Genomic DNA, 19,089 nt, shown 5'->3' on the forward strand with positions numbered 1-19,089 from the left:
TCACTATATGCAATAACAGCAGGCCCAGATCCATATTGTCAAATAACTGTGAATGCAAGCAGACGTCCAAGGCCAAATGATAATATGTTATTATATAGCACTTAGGCTTAAGCTCTTTTTTATAGAACAAATATGCATACAATATCACCCAACCTGTGTTGGTAATCATTTATTGACCTCAGAAGGATGAAAGGCTGAGATGGCCTTACTGGGATTCGGACCTTCAGGTCACACACACATCACAGTAGCGAGCGCTCAACCCACTGGCCACTGAGTTATCATATCAGCTGAAGTAAAATGAGCAATTAGTGGACTGGATACCATTAAACTGGTAACTGAGATTTAACAGCAGACCAGTTAAGTTAAACTGGGCTTAGTGCGCTTTACAAATGTCACCCTCACAATAAATAAATAAACCCTGTAATGGGCGCTAGGTTGCACTAGTTGCAAGTCAGCCCACCACCAGCAGGCCAATCCTATGCGCCACCTCAGGGGATTAATTTGGGACATCCGCACAAGTCTGGGGTTAGGCGCCTGTGCACTTGACTTGACCCCTCCAGTGAATGCTGGCCCACGTGAGTGACTTTTTCCTTTTTTCACCAATGCATTAGGGTTGGACCCCTGAGCTGCTCGGGGCTGGCCCTCTTGACTACAGCAAAAGAAACTCTGCTGCAAGACCAGAGGCTCTCTGTGTAAACTAGCTGACTCGCACACTAAACTTTTTCTTTCTTTTACCAATAAATCAGGGGATAGCGCGAACGCAGTCCCCCACTACCAGAAATAATGCAGTTGAGTATCCCGCATTTGGGGCCATCGCAGGGGTCAGCAAATCCGGTGTGCAATGGATAAGCCTGCCTCACCCTGGGACTCGAGATCTGCCTTGGTGATCACAGATGCTCCCCTGCCAGGTAAGTATGAGTTGCGAGCAAGAGGGCAGGGGTTGGGCGGCGGGCCTGTTCTGGAAGCCCCGCTAAGCGATGGTGAGAAGGCCGGACCTGATCCAGCCCCAGCCCTCCCAGAAGCCCTGAGCGTCTGCAGAGCTGCCTGTCCCAGCAGGCAGAGCCCAGCAGAAGAGGGACATTGTAGCACAGTTCATTTCTCCCATCAGACCCTGCTCGGCCCGAGATTTGCATAAATTCGGGCCTGGCTGCCAGCCAGCGGGCCCAGTCGGATAGCGAGCAGGCCCGATGCAGTGGGCCCACTGGCCAGTCGGCCCCAGGCGGTCCATGGCCCTCCTGAGCCGACGGGTCACCCCGCTTAACAAGAGCGTCTCGGGTGGGGTGCCCCCCAGCAGGACACGGCAACGCCGTGAAGTCAAGGCCCGATCATGCCCGATCGGTGTTCGGACAGGGCCGACGGCAGCGGCAGCCGGTAGCCAGTCTCAGCTCCTCCAATCCCCAAGAGCTGGCTGGGCCTTCTTAAGGTTGGAGGGCCTGGGCGCGAAAACAGAGCTCGGGCAGGGCAGGGAGGCTTCAAGATACCGGGGCACCTGATATCATGGGGCGCACATTGGGGGGGGCCGGCCGGGTGATATCCATGGGAAACACACCATAGCGGTTTTTGCCAAACCCATTATACGATGTGACGAGAGTCCTCCTTACCTTGCAGCACAGTGGCAGGCTGGCTGTTGGCTGCTGACTGTGGCCTGGGTCGTCGTCGCCTCGCCTGGTGGTCCTCCTCAGTGTGGCTGTCCTGTGTGTGGGCACTGGGCTGGCGGACTCCAAGTTATCTGGCGGTGACTGGTGACTGCGGTCCACTGGTGCACCCCAATAAATCATGTCCAGCCAGAGCCAGGGCCAGGGTGGGTCAGAGGCCCAATAGCATAGTCAGTCACGTGCATCACGCCTTGATGGACCTGGGCGGGCACAAATTTTCATTGGCTTGTTCTTCTGCGGCGGCACCTCATCCCCCCAGGCACAAGTGGAAGTTGTTTCAACTTTATAAATAAGTGCAAGAACAAATTTGTTGTTACTTCCTTCAAAGTTGAAGCAACTAGTGTGCAATGTCACTGGGCCCCAGCTCAGCCCTGCAGGCAGGCTGCCCCCCCAGGGTTAGGACTCGGAGGGAGGCGGCAGGTGTTACAATTGTTTTAGTGTGTGCAATTGCTTCAGCCTCCTCCCTCCACAGATCAACGTAACCGTTCAACTCGGCTGCCGCCGGCCCGAGCAGAGCACGAGCCGAGCACCACACGGCACCGGCCCCCTGCAGTGGCGGCATGGCCGCCGCTGGCCCGCCCACCATTGTCAATGATGCTGCTTGCTGCACATGCCTCTGCATGCATCATACATTATGATTCTTTTTGAAAACACTTATATGGAGTGCGCTTCTGGCACAAACAGTATTATCACACCAACAAAATAACTTTTTCAGTAGTATTTATTTTTTGCATTGAGATCATGCGATTTCCTTCTTTATGCATTGATACACATCCTTATAATTATTTCCTCTCAGTACATATCCTTATAATTCTTTCCTCTCATTTCCTCTCAGTACACATCCTTATAATTCTTTCCTCTAAAAAAGTGTTTTCCCACGTGAAATACACGTGGTTCATCAGGAGAGATTCTAATTAAGAGAAGAAAATTATACAAAAAGTAAGACAAGATTAACTCTCATAAGAAAGTTACCTTTTCTTGCCTCCGGTCTGCCTCGATCCGCACTGCTTAACTACACAATTTTCTCTTTCTTTTGTACAAACCGCGATCTCGTGATGTATGACGCTGTGACATCAGACGCCACACAGAGACGTCTGGCGGCCATTTTAATTCCATAATTTTACCGGGAGACCTTGATAATTTTTAAGCTTTCCTATTTTTAATTAGTCTTACTTATGAGACCTATATTTTAATGATACCCAGCGTCAAAGGATATATAAAGAGTACGAATAAACAAAGGACTACAGAAAACGAACGAAATCCTAAAGGATAGAGAATCACCTCTTAACAAACAGCTTGACTTTTCTTTGCTCCTCCTTGATACATTCCATATTTTAACCCTGAAACAATACTTAACTTTGGCATACAACTTGTAAGGTCTATGCTACCTCTTCATACATTGCATAATTTAACCATAAAACAATACATGTCTAGACCTAACGAAAGAAGAAAGAAACAAAAATTGAGTGAATATGCTTTAAACTTGGTGCTTTTTCAAAGTCTTATACTTTTCTTTCCAGAATTTGAGTGTAATAGTACATTATAACCAATAAGCCATCTCACTTTCTGAGTTCAAACCAGAATAGCAGCTGTCCAAAGTACATATCCATTTAGCTTCTCTTTTCCTTAATTGTAGCTCTCTATTACCTCCTCTTTCCATTGTGTAAACTCTTTCAATACCTAGAAACGTATTTTCTTTGATGTCAGTTATTTTATGTTCTTGATTGAAGAGTACTGCCATTGGGTATCTCTGGTCCTTATTTTTGATTGCTCTTATATGTTCTTGTAATCTAACCTTTAGTGTTCTGATTGCGCTTCCCACATATCTTTTTTGCATATGCATGTTATTATGTAAATCACATATTTTGTATTGCAATTAATATATTGTTTTATCTTTTGGCATCTTCCATTTGGTAGTCTTATTTCTTTGATTCCATTCTCCATTTGATCGCAAATACCACAATTCCCACAGCTGTGGGTTCATATTGGTGCCGGCACTTTTAGGAATTGACTGAGAACCTCAGGTTTATCTTCTTTGAGATGACTTGGTCTAATTTTTTGCTTTAATGTTGGAGCTCTTCGGTAGATTATCCTTGGTTTGACTTCTATATTCTGTTTGATCGTATCATCACTTTGAAGAATATTCCAATGTTTAGTCAAAAATTTCTTTAGAATGTATGCTTCGCTGTTGTAAGTGGTGATAAAATCTACCTTTGTTTCTTTATTCTTTAACTTTGGTTTATCTTTCAGAAGTTCAGTTCTGGGTATTTTTTCAGCTCTTCTTATAGCTTTTTCTACTTCTTGAGGTTTATTCTTACCACCACACTGAACCGTACAGTTCTTTCTTAGCAAAAATTAAACCAGTAATCACGTGACGCGTGAATAGCAATTGGGAGGAGCCTCAGCCTGCGAGGCTATTTAAAAACGAGAATACACTAGTTGGAAACAACTACAAGCCTGAGGAAGCTTGCGAGTCGAGCGGAACAAGTGGCGTTTTTCCACCCATTGGGGTGAGTGCTGCTTCATGCCTGGTCTGACCAGACATTGTTATGTATGCTTTTTAATGAATATTTCCCCTACTTTTGATAAATAAAGGAACTTTTAAACTCAGTAAATGGTCGTGAGTGCTTGGGCAAAGTTTTGGCTAAAGTTGGAGGTATTGTGTATCCGCCATCCTGCATCCTTTCCTGACATTCTTTTGAATATATATATATATATATATATATATATATATATATATATTTTTTTTTTTTTTTTAAACTCCAATTTTGAGTGCGCAGACAATATGACTCTCCGAGGTGTCCTCTCTCAAAATTGATGTGCCCCCCGACAGGCACGATGTCTGGACATGTTTGGTTTCACATGATGCACTTTTAATTAGTGCACGGACAATGCACCTGTTCTACGCACACCCAGGGCATACACACTGCGATTCCCTCTGATAGGTGTCCAGGGACGGCCACCAGGGTCGCGAACTGCCGCAGATGTCATCATGTGATGCACCAGTGCAGCGTGACGGTGGTGTCTGCGAACAGTGTTTGTGACCACAAACTTTTTAAAACTGCATTTTCTGCCAAAATATGGTGTTAGAAGCTGAAACCTTACCTTTCCACAGCTCCCAGTGCCATTCTTGGTTGATCTGGCATTTCCTTTACAACATTCTAAGGCCTTTTTGCAACTCGATAGTCAGTGGACAGCATGACTGTCCATGGACGGTTCCTCTAAAAGGACCCACCCATTACTTCTCCTCATTCTCAATCTAGCTATCCAGGAGCGAGGACCTGTTATACTGCATTACTGCTTTGCGAATCTGTGGAGACATCATGTCATCTGCAATGACCACTTTTGCTACCCAACCACCCCCACCACCTCAAAAATCTGGAGGGCCTGGACAGGGAATGGGCGTGGAGATACAGATGAGGAAGAAGAGGATGAGGTGAAGGAAGTCCCTATCGCCAATACTCGGACTGAATCCTGGGTGTGGCAATTTTTTACTACCGTTGGCAATGTCCTGAAGGCTTGTGCAAGCAAGGTTCGATGCACTGAGTGGTACTCAGTCACAGGAAACCTGGCTTGTATTGCTACGGGACAACTTCCATGAGGCACCACACCAAATCTAACCACCCGACTGCTCTGAGAAAGGCGATACCTTTCTCAGGTAGGAGTAGGTTCCCTTCTGACAACTCATCATCTTCATCTGTTCCTGTTACCACAAAGGACACTCCTTTGGGACAGAGTATCCCAGCAGCAGCTTCACAGGCCATACAGAAGTCTGTTGACTCTTAGATTTCGAGGGTCAAAGTGCAATATTTGTACTGTGGAGCACCAATCTGTAGGGGGGAGCAGTTTCGGAATGCTTTCAAGGCTGCGGTCATGGAACACAAGAAACACTGCCCCCCACTTTAAATGTAAGGCCCGCCCAACATCTTCCTCTGTCCACCTGCCCCTTCATCCCTGTGGTTGGTGCCCCTTCCTGCCCTTCCCTCCCATACCTTGCCTCACCTGAAAAAAAAGTTAAAATAATTTCAAAACAAAAGAAAACACAAAAAAGGTTTCTTTAGGAGCCACCTTTCACCGTTAAAAAATAGATGTGAGAAAAAAAGTCAAAGGCCCCTATGGAGCCTGCATAGTCCGTGTACAGCATGGTAGTCCATGAACATTAGAAAAATTCCAGGCGTGGGGTGGGAGAGTTGAAATCATAATTGTTCCACGTTCAAAAATGGTGGCTCTTAAAATACTTCTTTTTGTGAATTTGGCTTTAGTTTTTTCTTTTTTCTTTCTGGTTTTACAAACTGAAGTAAGAAACATTTTACTGAATTTAATTATTCCCTCTTATTTTCCCAAAACTGCTTCAATGCATTTTGAATGTTTTCCACACAAATCTGATTATTCACATCAGTTAGATGGACTTCATCTCTCTGAGAAATATTGAAAATATCAAATGTAATGTTCTCATTATGAAACAGTGTCATGCCAACATCTTGCAGAAAAGTACACACAGCTTTATTGACATTGCGCCTCGCCTTTTCCATTTGTGGACCAAACAAACTCGAAAGCGTCCACATCTGTCTCTGGGCAATGCTTGAAAAATTCCTTCAATTTTCCCAATGTCTCCTTCATTGTTAACTGCAATGAAATTCCAGTCACGCACCCCACAATGAACAATAATAATGGCCGGATGTTTGAATTCAATCATATTTGCACAAAATGGGAGCAAGACCACCCACTTCATGCCTCGCACTCCCTACCAGAACACTTCCAATTCAGGGAATCCCAGATTTTCGGCTATTCCACAGTGCTCAGCATACACCTTCAACCAATGGACCTAAGAGTCCCCCAAATCCACACACTCTGCCTTCTGAAAGATATTGCCATGGCCATTTTCAGTCCTCTCACAACTCCTACTATCAAAACTCCTGCTACCCTCTCTTCCTCTACACCACACACAGGAAACCTAAATGGCTGATTCTCCGATGTCCACAGACACCAACGACTGTCTGCGGTCACCGCAGTTCCCTTTCCATGCCAGGCAACCTCAAAAGACCCAAATGTGGCACGTGCCTTCAGTGGACTATCACAGGGTTCACGAACATCGCAGCCACTCAAAGGGGCAAGGGGGACATTAAACACAATTTAAGTTATTTAATCTTTAGTGGTGGCTCTGAAAAGAACATTTTTTTGGTGAGAGGTGGGTCGTTAACAAACACCGTTTTTCCTTTTTTTTCCTTTTATGTACAGTAGTATTGTACACTCTACAATTTTCTTACAGGAACCTTTTCAAAGCATTCGTAAACGGGATAATTGCATTTTGGACATATATGAAATGAAATCCATCTTGACAAAAAAAATTCAGACCTTATATTGTCATCCTCAAAAGCTAACATTCCTGCAGCATATAAAAAAGCAGATACAGCTTTATTGACAAGCTGCCTTGATTCGTGCATTTGTGGACTGAAAAAGGGTGTTGGACATCTCCATGTTTACCTCTGATTTATTGCTGAAAAATAAAATCTTGGCAGCAGGAAACAGTTCCAAAAAACTTGTAAAGATATCCATCAGGACAACTTGCAAATACACTGGCATCACAAACCCCAAACTGACCCCTCCACAATGCACAATTACAATGTCTGGACATTTAAAGTGAACTCTAACAAAATGAAAACAGGCTTGCCCAGTTTAAGCCACAAACGACATGCGACAAAACATTCACTTCTGCCAATCCAATACTTCTAAAGATGCCGTGATTTTCAGCAAACACCTTCAATGACTGAATTGAAGAGTCCCCCAAAATCCACACAGTCTGCATTATCAGTACTCTCACAACTCCTGCAAACAAAACGCTTGCTGCCCCCTCTTACTGAACACCACAACCAGCAAATGTGATTGGCTAATCCCCACGGTCCAATGTTCATGTCAGGCATCCTCAAAACACCTGGTTGTGGCATGTGCTGTTTGTGGATGACCGCAGTGTCCACGGACCCCATAACACAGGTGCAGCCCTTCTACCCTTTTCACTTTCATATTCTCAACACTCCCTCATTGGCTGCTTTCAGAGAGTCACCCATCCATCCACCAATCACATCCAAAACGTCTACACCTAACCCCACCATCTCAGTTCAATAGTTCAGATGTGCACTTGAAATCTCAGAGTACATATCTCCTGTTAATAAACGGCATCTGCATCAAAAACTTGCAACTATCCCCGATTTATATTTCCAGATTCAACAAGATCTGCATCTAACAAAACATAATACAGGCATGCTTATATTTAACAAATAAAACCTTCACTGTTTCCTGTTTCTCAAATAAATATATATATAATTCAGTAAAAATAAATTGTTAAAAGGATGTTATGGTTAAGTTGCGCTACAAAAAACCTTTGAAATTCAGTGAAAAAAACTTTGTTACAGGGACGTTATGGTTCCAAGTAAAACCGAAAAACCCCTGAAATTCATCAGTTATGGTAAGCTAAGCAACCATAACTTGCATCACCAATGTGCACTGCTAAGACTAACACCAGAGGACATCAAAGATGACATCACATGTGCATTAACCTTTTATGATAAGTCTGTACAAGGAATTCTTATTGTAATGTTGATAAAAAAGTGTCAAGGATCATTGGAAAAAATATCATGAGGCACGTAGTGCATTAAGCAATGCATTGATACAAATAGCATTCTATTCTGAAGTTCTTTCCAGTATACGAAGCTACTCATGTAGAAACATAGGCATTGTGTGCAGCATACATGATGGAGGTGCAACATTAATAATCTTGCCATGTCAAATACTAAAATTATAAATGCTTTCTTATCACCGTTTTGCCTACTGTGAAACATTTAATAAGTAGCTAATGAAACCCACTTACTACATAATTGCATTATTGCAAACAAAACACAAGCAGACAACAACACATACAGATATGAGTATATATAAGGAAAATGAAATAAACAAAAAAAACTGCAGTACTACCAGATAATCTTCATAACCTAACTGATTATCTTCATGCACAGAAATGATTGTTCTGTTTCAAAGCTACTACTTCCCTATGTATAACTATCACATAATGTGACTGGACCCTAAGGAAAGTAGTGTGAGTATAATGTATACAAATATGAGCATATCCAGGGAAAGTACAGTAATAAAAAAACAACAGAACTATAAGAAAGTGTTGATAACCTTACTGATCATCTTCATACAAAGAAAGCATTGCTGTCTTCCAAGTCTGTGTTTTCCCCTATGTTTATATGTATTCCCCTACACCCTCAGTGGGCGATCATCCTGAGGCCAATATCCAGCCCCTGATTCCCACAGCATCTCTCAAGGCTGCTCTGATCAACACCAGATCACTCACAGCACACGCACTTGATGTGGCCGACCTCATCACCACTCACAACCTTGACTTCATAGTCGTTACCGAAACCTGGCTCCATGCAGCTTCAGGCCCTCTCCTATCACTAGCGATCCCTGAAGGCTACACTATCATAAGATGTGACGCAATTCCGGCCAATCCAAAGGAGGTGGTGTTGCCTTTATACACAAAAATACCATCAAACTTCGCCTTTCCCCTGCTCTCCAAATCAGTTCAGCTGAATTGCTCACAGGGAAGCTAGCCATCACTCCCAATCAGACTATTACTCTCCACCTCATCTACATACCCCCTGGCCCTCTATCCACATTCGCTGAAGATCTCTCCCACATCCTGGCTGATAATATCAAAACGAAGTCCCAAATTATCGTACTTGGCGACCTCAACGTAGGTTACCAAGACCCTAATGATGCCCCCGTGCACAACATCAACAACCTACTACTTAACTTAGGCTTCACTTATGCCAACACACTCCAAGGGCAGGACTCTCGACTGGATAGCCACCCTAAATTGTGACACCAACATTGTATCCAACCAACCATGTGCATGGACCGACCATCACCTCATCACCTTCAGCATCCCTACTAAAATCATCCATACCACTTCTGATATCGCACCTGCCACTGCCACAAGAAATAAGATCAACATAACCTGCGCCAAATTACTACCACTTATCCTCCCTACCCTTAATGATATCTCCCGTTCATGCTCTGTGCCTACTGTCCTGGTAGACACGTACAATCAGACCATGCTGAAGGCCCTCGACCGCATTGCACCTACCAAACTTTGAAAACCTAAACCACACGCCCACCTCAACTTGTGGTTCATACCACAGTTGAGAACCCTTTGCAAAGAAAAAAGGTGCCTCGAATCACGCTGGAAAAGCAATCAAACTGAAACAAACAAAGCTAGCGTGACTCTAAATTATAAAGAGGCCATATTCCAGGCCAAAAAAAATGAGTATAACAAACATATTGAACAAGCTCAATCAAACACCAAGGAGTTATTTAGAATCTTAAAGGAACTGGAGTCTCCTGCCACTCACCCTGACACTTTCTCCAAAGACAGTACCTGGTGTACTAACATTCAAAAGTCTCTCCTCGGCAAAATCACCACTCTCCTAACTAAAATCAATGACAAAACAAACAGCCTACAGACCAGTCTGCAGCAAATAACCCAGCAGGTCAACACTATCACTAATCTCGATACCCTAAAACCATTCTGCTTCTCACCTTTATCCACTACTGAAGTTGAGCATATCATTAATCAGCTTAAACCCTCTAACTGTCAGGGCGACCTATGTCCTGGCCCTATTATTAAGGAGGCCTCGCATAACCTAGCCCCTTCCATTACCACGCTCATAAATTCATCATTCAGTTCTGGGATTGTCCCTGACAACCTAAAGGATGCCTGGGTCATTCTTCTCCTCAAAAAACCCACCCTGGATGCCAACATACCCACTAACTACAGGCCCATCACCACGGTCTCCTTCCTCCTAAAAATTCTTGATCGCGCAGCATACCTGCAGATCCAAGACTATCTGGAAACCAATAATCTCCTGGGACTGAGACAATCAGGTTTCCGCCCACGGGTTGGTACGGAAACTGCCCTCTTAGATCTTAAAACACAGATCGAAGATTTAAAAGACAAGGGCAAGCTTGCCCTCTTACTTCTTTTAGATCTCTCGGCAGCCTTCGATCTAGTTAATCACCAAATCCTCTGCCGCCACCTTAAAACTGGTGCCCACTTCTCGGATAAAGCCACCGCCTGGATCACCTCCTTCTTGGAAAATAGATCCATGAGAGTCTTTTCCCCTTCTGCCACCGCCGATCCCGCGCTGGTCACCTGCGGGGTTCCACAAGGATTGTGTGTTTCCCCTACACTTTATTATGTGTTTACGAAACCACTCTTTGACATTTTGGACTATCTGGGTGTCACATATACCAACTATGCCGATGACACCCAGATACTCATCCCCATCACAGGTAATCACAAAATTGACACTTTACCTATCAACGCCATTTACCAAGTCATCCAGGCTTGGATGGCGCAGCACAAACTATGTTTGAACGATGAAAAGACGGAGATTCTCATTTTAGGCTCTCACCAACGACTTAGTAAGTTAGATCCGTCTTTCAAATCCTTCACAATTGATGGCAATACCATCAAGGTGGCCAAAGATACAAAAACGCTTGGCATCTATATCAACGCCACCCTATCAATTTCTAGACAAATCAACGCTGTCTCCTCTGCTGCATCTTATACATGCAAGCTTATTACTGCATGTCGCCCATTCCTACCACCAGCCAATTGCACTACATTAGCCAGGGCTCTAGTCTTGTCCTAGATTGACTGTTGCAACACCCTATATCTCGGCACCAACCAATGCAACATCAACAAAGTACAGATTATACAAAACAATGCCATCAGAGCGGCACTAAACATCCCCAGGAACCTCCACATCTCAGACTCCAGTCGGAGCCTCCGTTGGTTATCTACGAAACATAATGTTTTCATTGTGAAAAGAGGACATACCAACATCTCTCAAAAAGGCACAGACAGCCTTGTTAACATTGTGCCTTGCTTTCTCCATTTGTGGACCAAAGAAGAAGAACGCATCCACATTTGTCTCTGAGCAATACGGGGAAAAATTACTCTGGAGTTTGGATACATGTCCATGACTTTCCCAAGTCCTTATTTCATTGAAAATAGCAAAGGGGTTCCAGACACATGTCCTAAACTGTTCCCTCCACAATGAATAATAATAATGTCTGGATGACACTGTGTCACCAAAGTAGCACAAAGAGGTACCAAATCCAGCCACTTCATTCCACGCACTCCATGCCAGTGCACTTCCACATGAGGCAATCCAAGGTGTACAGCCACTCTGCAGCGATCTGCATGCACCTACAACCAATTTATCCACAAATCTCCCAAAATCCAGACAATATGCTTTCTGAAATACATAGCCATAGCTATCTCCTCTCCTCTCAGGGAAAATACTTTTTCTGATAAACTCTCTGCTCACACATCACTCCCAGTAAACCCTATTGACCAATCCCTTGTTGTGCTACTTCTCATTTGCATCCCTCCCAACCTTAAAATCCCTGTATGTAATACTCGCTGTCCGCGGGCAACCACGCTGTCTGCGGACAAATCGAAACATCTGAGGGTGGGGAATGAAAATGTAAATAGTGTGCCCCACGTCCCCTTTGAGGTTGGCTCTGAAAAGAGCCATTTTTTATTTTTGCAGATTTTTTCCGGCTTCTTATTAGGCTTTTTTCAGATTTTATCTGTTACATGACTTCACAACAACTTCCTGATTGAGGTCTGCATATTACCAAGAAATATTGCATGACCAAAATCTGTGAAAGTCAATCCATTACAAGAAAACATTGCACCATCTTCCAAGAGGTTCTCATTTTGGAATGATGACATGCCCACAGAATACATAAAACAAGATATTCCTTCATTAACAAGACATCTTGCTATGTCTTGTTGAGGATTAAATACATTACAAGGCATCCATGCAGTCCAAGGTGGTATATGTGAAAATATTATTTTAGCAGATGGGAACAGGTGCATCAGTTCCTTTAGCAACTACTTCAGTGCACCCAGCAAACTTAAATACATTGCTCCACAATTTTAACACCAGAATATCAGAAGTGTTAAAATAAGCCATATTTCTACAAAGTGTATAAACACCTTGCACCTTTTTCCCTGGCACATCACACCAGGTAGCCTCCACTCCCTGCATTCCAACATTGTCTGAAATGCCACACATGTTTGCATATCACTGCAGATTAGTAATGTAATGATCTCCCACTATCCACACTCTAACTCTGTCCATCTCAGCAACCACAGCCATCTTCACAGCATACAGCAATGAAAAAATGATTACCCTATCTCCCTATGAATGACAACCTCAGACCTGATTGGCTAATTCCCCTAGTCCTATTTCCATGCCAGATATGCAGAGATGCCCTGGATTTGGCACGCCCTGTCTGCGAACAGCCGCAGTGTCCACGGAGTGCGTAACTCTGGGGCAGCCCTTCTACCCTTTCCACTTCACTCTCTGCACCATTCCCTCATTGGTTACTGTTAAGCAGTCACACAACCATCTACCAATCACATCCAAGAACTCTACATCTAACTCCATCATCACAGTTCAGCACTTTAGATGTACTGTGGATCACTCTGAGTACAATTGTGCTGTGATTGCAAAACACCTACAGCAACAACTACTATAAAACTCTCCAAGACTTCAGCTTGCAGATTCATGCACATCCACATACATGAACACAAACTACGGGTATGAATATTTTCTGCACAGTACATGTACAGCTCTTGTATAAATGCATAGAAACAGGGTAACTGCCACTTACCCTGTATAACCTGTAAAAAAGCTTACTGTCATTTCTCCCATCTGCTATGATCAAGTGTCACTTGCAAAGCTGTCTGCTTTCCAAATGTGTGTTTACCCATATTACTAACTGTAATGTGCAAACTGTTATTCTCTTCATTAATTCTGTCATTTGTGTAACCACTGCCACCTATTTATCCACATTTGAACCATAATATTATTTAATGCATTATAGTGCATAGGATGTACATACAATTTCCTTTCTATACATTCTGGATATTTTACATACAATCTATCATTGGAACTTCCTTTAGGAATGATTATAATAGTAATCATACACAACATACACAGCTTTCTAACAAAGTGTCATTTCATGTTAAAAGATGGGAGAAATAACAGTATAATTATGGAAAAAGGCATTCTAGTGTGTTATAAAATTACACGCAGCCAAGATGAGTACATGCATCTTTATGTATGCACACAGATATCCAATATCATTTGAAAGGCTCCCAGCTGACACAACGACACAACACCACTGCCTCTACAACTGTTCTTCCAATCTACACAGCTCTCTCATTCCAGCTGGTTGCCCATTCCATTCTAGATTTCACAACAGCATTCAACAATGCACAGGTGCAGTCATATCTATCACATCATCTACAACTATGTACAGTGTTGTAAAGCAAGATATACAACATCTCCCCCCTTCCCTTCAGTCTGCAACACAAGCACCAGGTCCTTCCTTGCAATCCTTACTTTATTTCAGACTCTCCCATCGCCAAGCACCGCAGAATCACCCAGTACTTTAGTAATCACCTACTGAGTAATAAGGTGCTGACCCCATCAACTCCTTCTGATTTATTTCCGACACCTTCACAAATACATACATTGCATACTTTTCCATACAGTTCCTGCCATTTACACTGTAAAAATAGCAAACAAAGCATACAATTATTTCTTCTATCTCCTAACATCCAATAACACCGCCTTAAGAAGCCAAGTGTGCTCTGAGCGATTACTATTGTACTCATTTCTAAAGCACATTCAACTAACAGATTCTAAATAAAATATACAGAATGCACATAGGCAAAGGAAAGTGCATGTACATGCTATGCAAAGTTATCAGAAAACACTACTACTGCCAAAACAAAGAAATCCATGTTTACTTTAACAACAGTGCTATTAACACACATATTTACTAACTTCTTTCTTTCACAATTGCAGTGAACACCACTCTCCTGAAAAGCAGCAGCGTCTGAAGTACGAATGAGAAATCAAAAGAAACCTACTTTTTCCATCCAAAAAAGTAAGTGCAATACTTCCATAATGTTTTGTTACTCAAACACTGTAGAATTCTAGTATTCTAGAACAAACAATTGTATTTACCCTGCACCATTAGATTCAGTATTAGTGCTTCTCCTCACCAGATCCATACTTTCATGGGTATCTTATGCTGCAGCGTTTGTTGCCAAACACCACAATCTTGACTGCATGGCCTGGCCAAAGCTCTTCATACAGCCTCAACAAAGGAAACAATAAGTACATAATAATTAAACTCACAAACACCGCAACATAACACAGACATGCAAACAAACACCTCACCAATAAATACAGCCCACAATGCCTAGAGTCTTCAATACCAACAATCTGAACACAATCCAACAAACAAACTAACACACATCATCTCACTATCCTATAAACACTATTATACTACTACCAATCAGTACTCACATTTTTGAAAACATATCCCCTAAGCAACCCACATACCACAATCAAAGTGTTTGGTAGCGTTGTAGAGTTATGCTGCAGTGGTTGTGGCCAGGGCCTAGAGTCTTGGGTGCATGGCCTAAGTCCTATGGCCTTCGCCATGCACCCAAGACTCTAGGCCGCGGCCACAACTGCTGCAGCATAACACACCCATAGAAACAAACTCCTACCAAATGACCACAACCCAAAAACATAATACATCCACCTCAAAACTATTCACTTCAATTAACATTCTAAAAAATAATTCCAACCAACGTAGAAACTCTTCAATACATACCCTCTTCCCCCAATACTCTTCTAACGACCCAAAACCAACATCATACTTAAGTAAAATAGCCAGTAGTGCGCCCAGCATGGTGACCGCAGACACCGCGAACACATCACGGCCTTCTCCCACCTAAACAAATACAGCATTTGACCCATCTCTTACTCACCTACCCTCTCAAAGCACTCATACACACCAACACACTCCCAAAATTGGATTTATGCTCACTTCCAGCGCATGTCTGTGCATCCAATATGGCGGGCGCATTGAAACAATTTGACGCACCTCACGCCTCATCCCAGCCAATCAGAGAACACATTGCATGTCCGCGGACATGATTCAAGCCGATAATCTAATCATTGTCCTGTCCGCGGAGCGAACAGAGAAGTGTGTCCGCGGAGCGGACATAGATATCACACATTTTTTTGCCTTACGTTTTGGTCGTTTAAATAAACATTACTGGACGGATTTACACCAAATTAACAAAAGCACTCTTTTGGGACCAAGCCACCGCTCCTGCCGCAAATATGCTGAAAATCCATCCAGCGGTTTGGGCTACAGGCGCAACAGAAATATTTTTGGGTGGCTTATAACTCCTCTCCCCCTGGACTAATCCTCACCAAACTTTGCAAAAAAAGTATATGGGCCACTCTGAATTGTTTTGCATTTTTGCAAAGTTTGGTGATGTTTGGTCCAGGAGGGGAAAAGTTATAGGGGGGGGGGTTCCAAAACGTCATTTTTCCCATAGACTGAATGGGGGAAAACTTTGCGCACGGCTACAGGCCAAACCGCTGGACAGATTTGCACCAAATTTGTGCCAGTGGCAGGGGCTTGGGCGCGAAAGTGTGCTTTTGTAAATTTTGTGACAATCCATTCAGTAGTTCCCTGAAAAACGATCAAAAAGTATGTCTCTAAAAATTAGTGATATCTATGTACGCTCCGTGGTCACACTTCCCTGTTCGCTCCGTGGACAAGATTGCAATTGGCTATTCCATGGCGTGCTGCCCGCGACCATGTTGCGCTTGCACCGATTGGTTGTGGCACAGCGTGAAGTGCATCGTAATCTTTCGATACGGCCACCATGTTTACTTCGTTTTCTGTTGAACGCAAACATCGCCGCTAACATACCTAAACCAAGAAGACACCAATGCACTTGTTGCACTTATGGAACACAGTGATGTCATCAATGATATTTGTGATGTCATCTTTGATGTCCTTGGTGTTAGTCTTAGCAATGCACGTAGATGGTGCGAGTTATGGTTGCTAAGCTTACCATAATGGGGGAATGTGCAGTGTTGTTTGGTGTCACTGTGAAGTATAACATCCCTTTAACAAAGTTTTTTTACCGAATGTACATATATATATATATATATATATGGCAGGGAACAAAAACAAAGGGGCTAAACATGTGATGTCGTCAGTGATGTCATGAGTGACATTTGAGATGACATCTTTCATGTTCTGGGTGTTAGTGTTAGGGTGTTAGCAGTGCACAGTGGTGATGGCAAGTAAGGGGGCTCAGTCTGCCATAACTGGTGAATTTCAGGGATTTTTAGTTTTTAATGTGACGCATAATGGGGAGGGCGAACAGTTTTTTGTAGTGAAGTGCACAGGTTTTTGTTAGGGCAACTTAACCATAACGTACCCTCAACAAAGTTTTTTTTGTAGTGATATATATATAAATATATAGATGTATGTATACACTACATGGCCCGAGGGTAGCGGCCGTGTAGTTATGGTTAGGTTGCTAAACTCATAGGAAGAGCAGGTTTCCGGTGGCTTATAACTTTGCTCCCCTGGAGGGATCCTCATCAAACTTTGCAAAGAAAGTATATGGCCACCTCTGAATTCTTCTGCCAAGTTGGGTAAGGTTTCGTGCAGAGGGAACAAAGTTATAGGGGGGGGACCAACATGTTTTTCTTTCAATAGACTGAATGGGCAGAAACTTTGCGCATGGCTACAGACCGAACGGCTGGACAGATTTGCGCCAAATTTGCGGCAGGAGCGGGGGCTTGGGTCAGAAAGTGTGCTTTTGTGTGATTGGTGGAAATCGGACCAGTACTTTTGGTGCAAAGGACTGAAATGTATATCTCTAAAAATGTGTGATATCTGGGTCCACTCGACAGACCCATTTCCCAATTCACTCCGCGGACCAAAATCTCATGGCCTGCGGTACGCTGTGCTGTCGGCGTACATTGGATGTGGCCGGTGGTTGGCTGGAGGGAAGCGTGCTGTGCGTTAAAGGTTTTGGGATACGCCGCCATGCTGTATTGGAGGAGATTGCGCCGGTGGAAGGTCTGGAAAATATACCGTACGCCAGTGTGCTGGCAGCAAGAAGTTAGGGAAATGGTGGGGGAGTGAGAAGTGGTTCATGTGAGATATGTGAATAGGTGTTAGAACACAGAGGAGTGGCTGCAGTATTTGTGCGTATTGCGCCAAATCGCGGGTACCTAGACAGGCGACTACTTTGTGGGGTGACTGGAGGCAGCTGTCAAACGGCCCAATAGTGTGCGCCGTGACCTGTTTGCACCTACCTCTTTCCGTGGGGAGTGGTGGCAGGTGATTTTCGGAAGATGAGTGATTTGCACATGACATAGGTTGGGTGGGAGCGCGGGTGGCTGTGCTGTGCAGATGGATTGCAGTAGTTGGGTACATGGCAGCATGCATGGGTGCGTGAAGTTGCTGTGTATCTGTTGAAGGGTTAGACTATTGTGTGTATGGCCCAAGGCCGTAGGCCGTAAGGCATGCAGTCAATAGCCTAGGCCTTCAGCACATCCACCGCAGCAATGCATGTCTGACTCTGCATTCGGTAGAGGGTGGTGCTTCCATAGTGTAGGGTGGTGTGTGCAGATAGGTTGTAGCAGGGCCAATGTTGCAAACAGTATGTGGGTAGGTTGGCAGTGACAGAATACTTTGTGAATTGAAGTGGGTACGGCCATAGTATGTGAATGAAAGTGCACAGGGGTGCAGGAGAGAGTAGTTTCTTTCTACATTATGGTTACGGTTCCACTTTTTGGCTGCATACCTCCATGGCGGTGCACAGGTTGGGTAGGAGAGATGGTGGCAGTGGTGTGTATTTGGATTGTCGTACTTGGTGACATGGTGACATGCATGGTGGCATTACGTTGCGGTGGGTGTGTTCAAGTCCTAGACTCTTAGGTGCATGGCCGAAGGCCATAGGCCATAGGCCATGCACTGAAGAGCCTAGGGCTTGAGCACACTCATGGCAGTAATGAATTTGTGACTCTGCAATAGAAGGCCGTAGGCCATGGACTCAAGAGCCTATGGCTTGAGAACACTCACGGCAGTAATGCATTTGTGACTCTGCATCAGTTAGAGGGTGGTGACTTGTACAGAATCGGTGTGGAGCACATTTCAGACACAATAGAGCAGCAGAAGTGAGCTGGCATGTGTGTACATTTGGTTGCGCAGGTGAGGTCACTGTTAGAACATGGTAAAGATTTTCATGTGTGGTTGGAGATGGTGCAGTGAAAAGTCATGCAGTGTGGGCAATGGGTGCAGTGTTTGCATACTGTCAGATGGAAGAGGGTTTGGTTGAAGCGCAGCTTATATGTGCTTGGAAAATGTGCTGTGTGCAGATGGCTTGGAGAAGGGGCAATGTTGTGAACATTTTGTGGTTAGGTTGGCAGTGACGCAATAATTTCGGGGTGCA

At 43.9% G+C, this 19,089-nt stretch overlaps 1 pseudogene; it reads right to left on the reverse strand.

The window, feature by feature from the left end:
• Window positions 1-743: 743 nt before the first annotated feature.
• On the reverse strand, window positions 744-916 carry LOC138468561 (U1 spliceosomal RNA; annotated as a pseudogene).
• Window positions 917-19,089: the final 18,173 nt, after the last annotated feature.

Source organism: Ambystoma mexicanum, chromosome 4q, assembly GCF_040938575.1.
Source record: "Ambystoma mexicanum isolate Mex_15411 chromosome 4q, UKY_AmexF1_1, whole genome shotgun sequence".
Taxonomy (NCBI): Eukaryota; Metazoa; Chordata; class Amphibia; order Caudata; family Ambystomatidae; genus Ambystoma; species Ambystoma mexicanum.